Source organism: Procambarus clarkii, unplaced genomic scaffold (genome assembly GCF_040958095.1).
Source record: "Procambarus clarkii isolate CNS0578487 unplaced genomic scaffold, FALCON_Pclarkii_2.0 HiC_scaffold_345, whole genome shotgun sequence".
In the NCBI taxonomy this organism is placed as follows: domain Eukaryota; kingdom Metazoa; phylum Arthropoda; class Malacostraca; order Decapoda; family Cambaridae; genus Procambarus; species Procambarus clarkii.
Genome location: NW_027189378.1, coordinates 28,742 through 35,018, shown reverse-complemented (window position 1 = coordinate 35,018; position 6,277 = coordinate 28,742). Strand labels below are relative to the sequence as shown.

The window sequence follows — 6,277 nt, the reverse complement described above, 5'->3', positions numbered from 1 at the left end:
GGAGGCAAGGGACTCGGAAAGGGTGGCGCCAAGCGTCATCGTAAGGTGCTACGTGACAACATCCAGGGCATCACCAAGCCCGCTATTCGTCGCTTAGCTCGTCGTGGCGGCGTGAAGCGTATTTCGGGTCTCATCTACGAAGAGACCCGTGGCGTCCTGAAGGTGTTCCTCGAGAACGTCATCCGTGATGCTGTAACCTACACGGAACACGCCAAGAGGAAGACCGTCACTGCTATGGACGTGGTGTACGCTCTGAAGCGCCAGGGTCGTACCCTCTACGGATTCGGTGGATAAGAGCTTGGCTAATCCATCGATTCCACCCACCACCACCTCAAAACGGGACCTAATTAGGTCCCTATACTTTTTTACTGAAGGGCTTAATAGACGATAACATAAATTGTTTTGATATCAGCTAGCACATTGGGTCTTATGAAATCTATTTTTTATCCTCGCATGCTTAAAGGGACTCTGATTGGGGAGGGAGGGGGGGGGGGAAGGTTTGTTACGTTATATACTAGCAGAGCAGGATCATTGGTGGGGGGGGGGGGGTGAGGGGGAGAGAGAGAGAGAGAGATCTTTCCCAACTCTTCCTTTTTACATGAGTGAGCTACCCGTTTTATTCATTTTATCCTTCTCAGAGCTGTTTTGATAGTATCCAAATGATGGTAAATGAAAAGGGAGGACACGAATATCTACCCAGAATTCAGGACTGGCAATCGATATGCATGTTTGAGTGCGAATCTTTTTCTCTCTCAACTTAGGTATACGTTTATGTCGTACCTAAAAGCGAGAACCACACTATTGGGACAAGTATGCAAGGCCCAATTTTCCTAACAAGCACAGTTAATTTTGTTATTTTCGAACATTTCTTTCCAAATTGGTTTATCCAATTAACAGTATTATATTAAGATCATGAATTGCTGGGTTAGGTTAGGTTAGGTTAGGTTAGGTTAGGTTAGGTTAGCTTAGCTTAGCTTAGGTTAGGTTAGGTTAGCTTAGCTTAGCTTAGCTTGGGTTAGCTTAGGTTAGGTTAGGTTAGCTTAGCTTGGGTTAGCATAGGTTAGGTTAGGTTTGATTACATTTCTATGTTAGATTTAACTCAAATTCAAAACAATTGCAGTCATTCGGCTTGTTAGTCAACTTGCCTCTAATAGGGGCAATTTGTCTAACAAGACTATTTAGTTTTTTGTATATATATTATAGCTTCAAGACTCCGAACCAATATAGAAGCATCAAGAGGAAGTGCTTGTGTTATGGGCCAATAGGCCTTCTGCAGTTACTTCCATTCTTATGTTTTTATTCCCATTGGTTCGTGTTTTATCTTGTGTAAATGTCAATCACCTTACCCAAAACTTTGGTACCATATCACCTCACCCATGTGTATATATAAATATATATATATATATATATATATATATATATATATATATATATATATATATATATATATATATATATATATATATATATATATATATATATATATATATAATATACAGAGTAAATCTACCCCAAAAGTAATGATTTATTTGTCTACAAAACTAAACTCTTTTTGGAATCATATGAGGCCCCTCCACTGAGGGGGGAGGCCTGGATGTTTATTGTCATGTGTATTCATGCTGCTTGCATGTCGTCGTTTATTTTGCCTTTGTTGTTTTCTTGACAGCTTTCTTTGCCTTGGGTGGTTTGGGAGATTTTGAAGCTCTCTTTATTTTGGGCTTTTTGTTCCCAACAACAAGCTGCTGCTGCTTCTTTTTCAAGGCTGTAGGTGGTTTGTTGCTTGTGGCGGCTTTCTTGGGAGTTACCACGGCCTTCTTTGCTGCTGTAGATGGTTTCTTGGTTGTGGTGGCTTTCTTGGGAGTTAGAACGGCCCTCTTCTCTGCTACGGCCAGCTTGAATGATCCACTAGCTCCACTTCCCTTGGTCTGAACAAGAATGCCGTCAGCCACTGCTTTCTTGAGAAATCTTCGGATGTAAATGGCGATCTTGGCAGCCTCGACTTTGTTGTTGGCAACAACGTACTTCTTGATTGCTTGTAGAGACGAGCCCTTACGGTCTTTGAGTGCTGCGACCGCGGCTAGAACCATTTGACTAGTTTTCGGGTGAGCAACCTGGACGCGAGGTTTCCTGGTGGTGGCCACCACAGCAGCAGCCGCAGCCTTCTTGGTAGGCTTTGCTTCTACCATGATGATGATGAGATAACCAAGGTGATGAGAGACGCTCAGACAGTCACGGGGGAATGATGCTGCCGCCGCTTGAGCCGAACCTATTTATGTGCCGGCACGGTACAGAAGCTGCAACCTGGCAACTCGTCCACCAATCACAACGGTTGGTTTTACGGCTCCGAAACCTGGATCCCATATCTTCTCTAAAATAGAAGCATTTGTTCATGTTCTTTGTAAAAGTATCATAAAGCAGGACAGATGAGACAAATATCATAAAAACTGAAGAGCAGATGAGCACACACATGTATGTATTACAAAAGAAAATCCACAAATTCATTAGAAATTGGCAGGGCAGGCTGAGGAAGTAGGTAGATGTAAAATGTCTGTAAATGGCGAAAGAACATAAACCCAAGACTGAATAAACGATGTTAAATATCCATGCCAAGGAGACAAAAATATGTTAGGATACAATTACCATTAAGACACCACAAGAAGGTCCGTATCCTGCCGTGATGACTAAAAAGAGTTGGTTATTAGCCACAATGTGTAGGCAGTCTCATGCCAACGGCCATACCACGTTGAGAACACCGCTTCTCGTCCGATCAGCGAAGTTAAGCAACGTTGGGTTTGGTTAGTACTTGGATGGGTGACCGCCTGGGAACACCAAATGCTGTTGGCAATAATGTTTTTTGTTTTGTTTTGTTTTGTTTCGTTTGTTTTTGTTTGAATGGCTGGCTCCACGGGAAATTCACGGAGTTGTGTGGAATAAGGCCTGGTAAAATGAATTAATATGTATGTCATGTTTAAAACAAACTCGCTTAATATAGTGTGTGAGGCTTTATACAAAAACAAACAACCAAAACAAAACATGTTGTGTATATATATATATATATATATATATATATATATATATATATATATATATATATATATATATATATATATATATATATATATATATATATATATATATATAGCTTAATCCGGGTTTGAACTCGCAACTCCAAGAATACGCATCACTTATATACACTTTACCACTGGACCACAGCTGCAGGACACTTGATGCTGAGGTATCAATTTAATGACGTAAATGCCATTTCCACAAATAAATGATAATTTAAAAGTATTTGTATGTACAAATCTTTTCTGTTTAAAAGGCTACAATATCAGTTACTGATATAATTTGTGTTAATGTTTCTATACCCACAGGAAGGCATGTTTTTGCTTATATGTAAGGGGTACGGAGAAGGAATCCACAGACCATCAGTCCCCTTCCCCCCCCCCCCCCCCTCCCACCTACTACCACCACCACCACCACCACTACTCACCACCAATCACCACCAATCACCACCACCACCAATCACCACCAATCACCACCAATCACCACCAATCACCACCACCACACCTAACCGAAAACCCCCTAACACATCAACCCTCCCCCCAATCAACAGGCGAAATAATAACCCTCAAATGCCTGCCTGCCTGCCAGCCAGCCAGCCAATACTAACGGTCTTCTCAGAAAGAAAATCTCTTTGTATCTGTATTACTTGATGAAATGTATGATTCTAATAATGAAAATAAATTTTGATGTCGGTTGTATGAGCATAATGACCAATATGCACATGATATGAATGAATTAAATAGTGTAGTTTTAAGTAATTAGGTTGTAGACACATTAAGCGGATATGATATTTGACGCGTCCAGAACTGGTGATTTTTGGTTTAGTTTTAAATGCACCACCACCATTGCTTCCCCAGAGCCTAATTAAGGACCGGTAAAAGGAGTCAATATGTATGTCATCTATAAAACCAAAGAATGAATAAAAAACACACACACACACACACCTACATAATAGTATTAGGAAGATTGTATGGCAAAAAAAAAAAAAAGTACTCCCATTGGGTCGTTTGAACTCGCGACTTCCAAAACACCAGCCACACACCTTACCACCCAGCCACCATAGAGTTGGTATAATTGTGCAACTTTAGTTATAAAAGTAAAGTTCTTATTGTCTCAAATCTTATTGTCTGTTCTATGAAAAGGCATGATGTAAATTATGTATTTTTTGAATGATTGAATTGTAGGCACATTAAGCGGATTCGATATTTGATATATCCAGAAAAGGTGATTTCTGTTCAGTTTTAAAATGCATCACCGTTAACGCTAAAGGACTGGTAAAACGACTCGATGTTTGTCATTTTTAAAATAAACACTAAAACTAGGCCCTTAACATATATAATGTTTGAATATAAATTGAATGCATATAAATACAAAGTGGGAGTGGCTGGCTGGCTGGCTGGCTGGCTGGCTGGCTGGCTGGCTGCCTGCCTGCCTGCCTGGCTGGCTGGCTGGCTGGCTGGCTGCCTGCCTGCCTGCCTGGCTGGCTGGCTGGCTGGCTGGCTGGCTGGCTGGCTGGCTGGCTGGCTGCCTGGCTGCCTGGCTGCCTGGCTGCCTGCCTGCCTGCCTGCCTGCCTGCCTGCCTGCCTGCCTGCCTGCCTGCCTGCCTGCCCGCCTGCCCGCCCGACCGCCTGCCCGCCCGCCCGCCCGCCCGCTTGCCTTGCCTTGCCTGTCCTGTCCTGTCCTGTTATTGCCTTGCCTTGCCTTGCCTTGCCTTGCCTTGCCTTGCCTTGCCTTGCCTTGCCTTGCCCTGCCCTGCCCTGCCCTGCCCTGCCTTGGCTGCAGCTGGCTGGCTGGCCGTAAATCAACTCTTAACAACACCATACCACACCACACCATCACTCATCACCCATCACCCACCACCAGCCCCAGTCTCCCAGCCTCTCTTATATACCCGAGCAGGCCCTTTAAATTATTTGAATTGTTGCACTTCGGCCAATGGCAGGCACGATCGCTGCTGCTCAAACATATTCTGGTTCACAAGTATTATAATATATTATATTATATTATATTATATATATATATATATATATATATATATATATATATATATATATATATATATATATATATATATATATATATATATATATATATATTCATGAAACACATTAAAACCTTGATCATTTATTCATTCATTACGTCTAGTGAAGAATTGCTTTTGTTCATTTGTATGATTAAAAATTGATAGAATATGAATTCCTCGCTTAAAGTAAAATATAAAATATATATTGGATTTATATGATTGGTTAATATTCCAAGTGATGCTGAATATCCCCTATAATTTTGTTTTGTTTGTTTGTTATGTACACATTCCAAATGAAATCAATATAAATGTTATTATTAATGTTTGAAAGTTGATTGTCTACTTGAATCTCTCTATTAAAGTGTGTGTGGCTCCGGATGGAGCCTGGTTATGGTATTTGTCGTGGTGGGTGGCAGAAGTGCTTACTTCTTCTCTGTCTTCTTTGGCAAAAGAACTGCCTGAATGTTTGGAAGAACACCTCCCTGTGCAATGGTTACGCCAGACAGAAGTTTGTTGAGTTCTTCGTCGTTGCGGATGGCCAACTGCAAGTGACGTGGGATGATACGGGTCTTCTTGTTGTCACGTGCAGCGTTACCGGCGAGCTCCAGAACTTCGGCAGCGAGGTATTCCATGACGGCTGCCAGGTAGACAGGAGCGCCAGCACCGACGCGTTCGGCGTAGTTGCCCTTACGCAGCAGACGGTGAATTCTGCCCACGGGGAACTGAAGTCCGGCCCTGCTGGAGCGAGACTTTGACTTGCCCTTCACTTTGCCTCCCTTGCCGCGTCCTGACATTGCTGCTGCTGTTGTGGGTTTGTGGTGTTTTATGCCGCCTTTGCTTTGATGTCCATAGGGAATGGAAAGGATGGGGGAGGTAGAGGGATGGGGAGATGAAATTCAGGAAGAGGATGCGGATGTAGAGAGAGAGGAGGTTTGAAAGTTCGGTGGCCTGTCCACCATGGGTTGACATTTTTGTATGTGTTGTTTGTTTGCGTGTGTGTTATGTTGGGTTGTCAGTACATTGGCTGGGGGGGCTAGTGTTTGTGACCTTGTTGGTGTCCTAAAGCACTAGAGCCGATGGAGTTGGCTGAAGGAGGCTAATCTTAGAAACATCAGGGTAGTTACACTTCTGACGCCACGACAAATGGTTTTTTGGTTTTATATTTTTTTGTAGGTGTTTTATTTATAT

The 6,277-nt window shown here is 42.4% G+C and overlaps 1 non-coding gene across 1 annotated transcript; it reads left to right on the top strand.

Annotated features, from left to right (window-relative positions):
* Positions 1-2,725: 2,725 nt before the first annotated feature.
* LOC138361398 (5S ribosomal RNA) lies at positions 2,726-2,844 on the top strand. Its single transcript, XR_011226952.1, has one exon. It is a non-coding gene; the product is annotated as a 5S ribosomal RNA (ribosomal RNA).
* Positions 2,845-6,277: the final 3,433 nt, after the last annotated feature.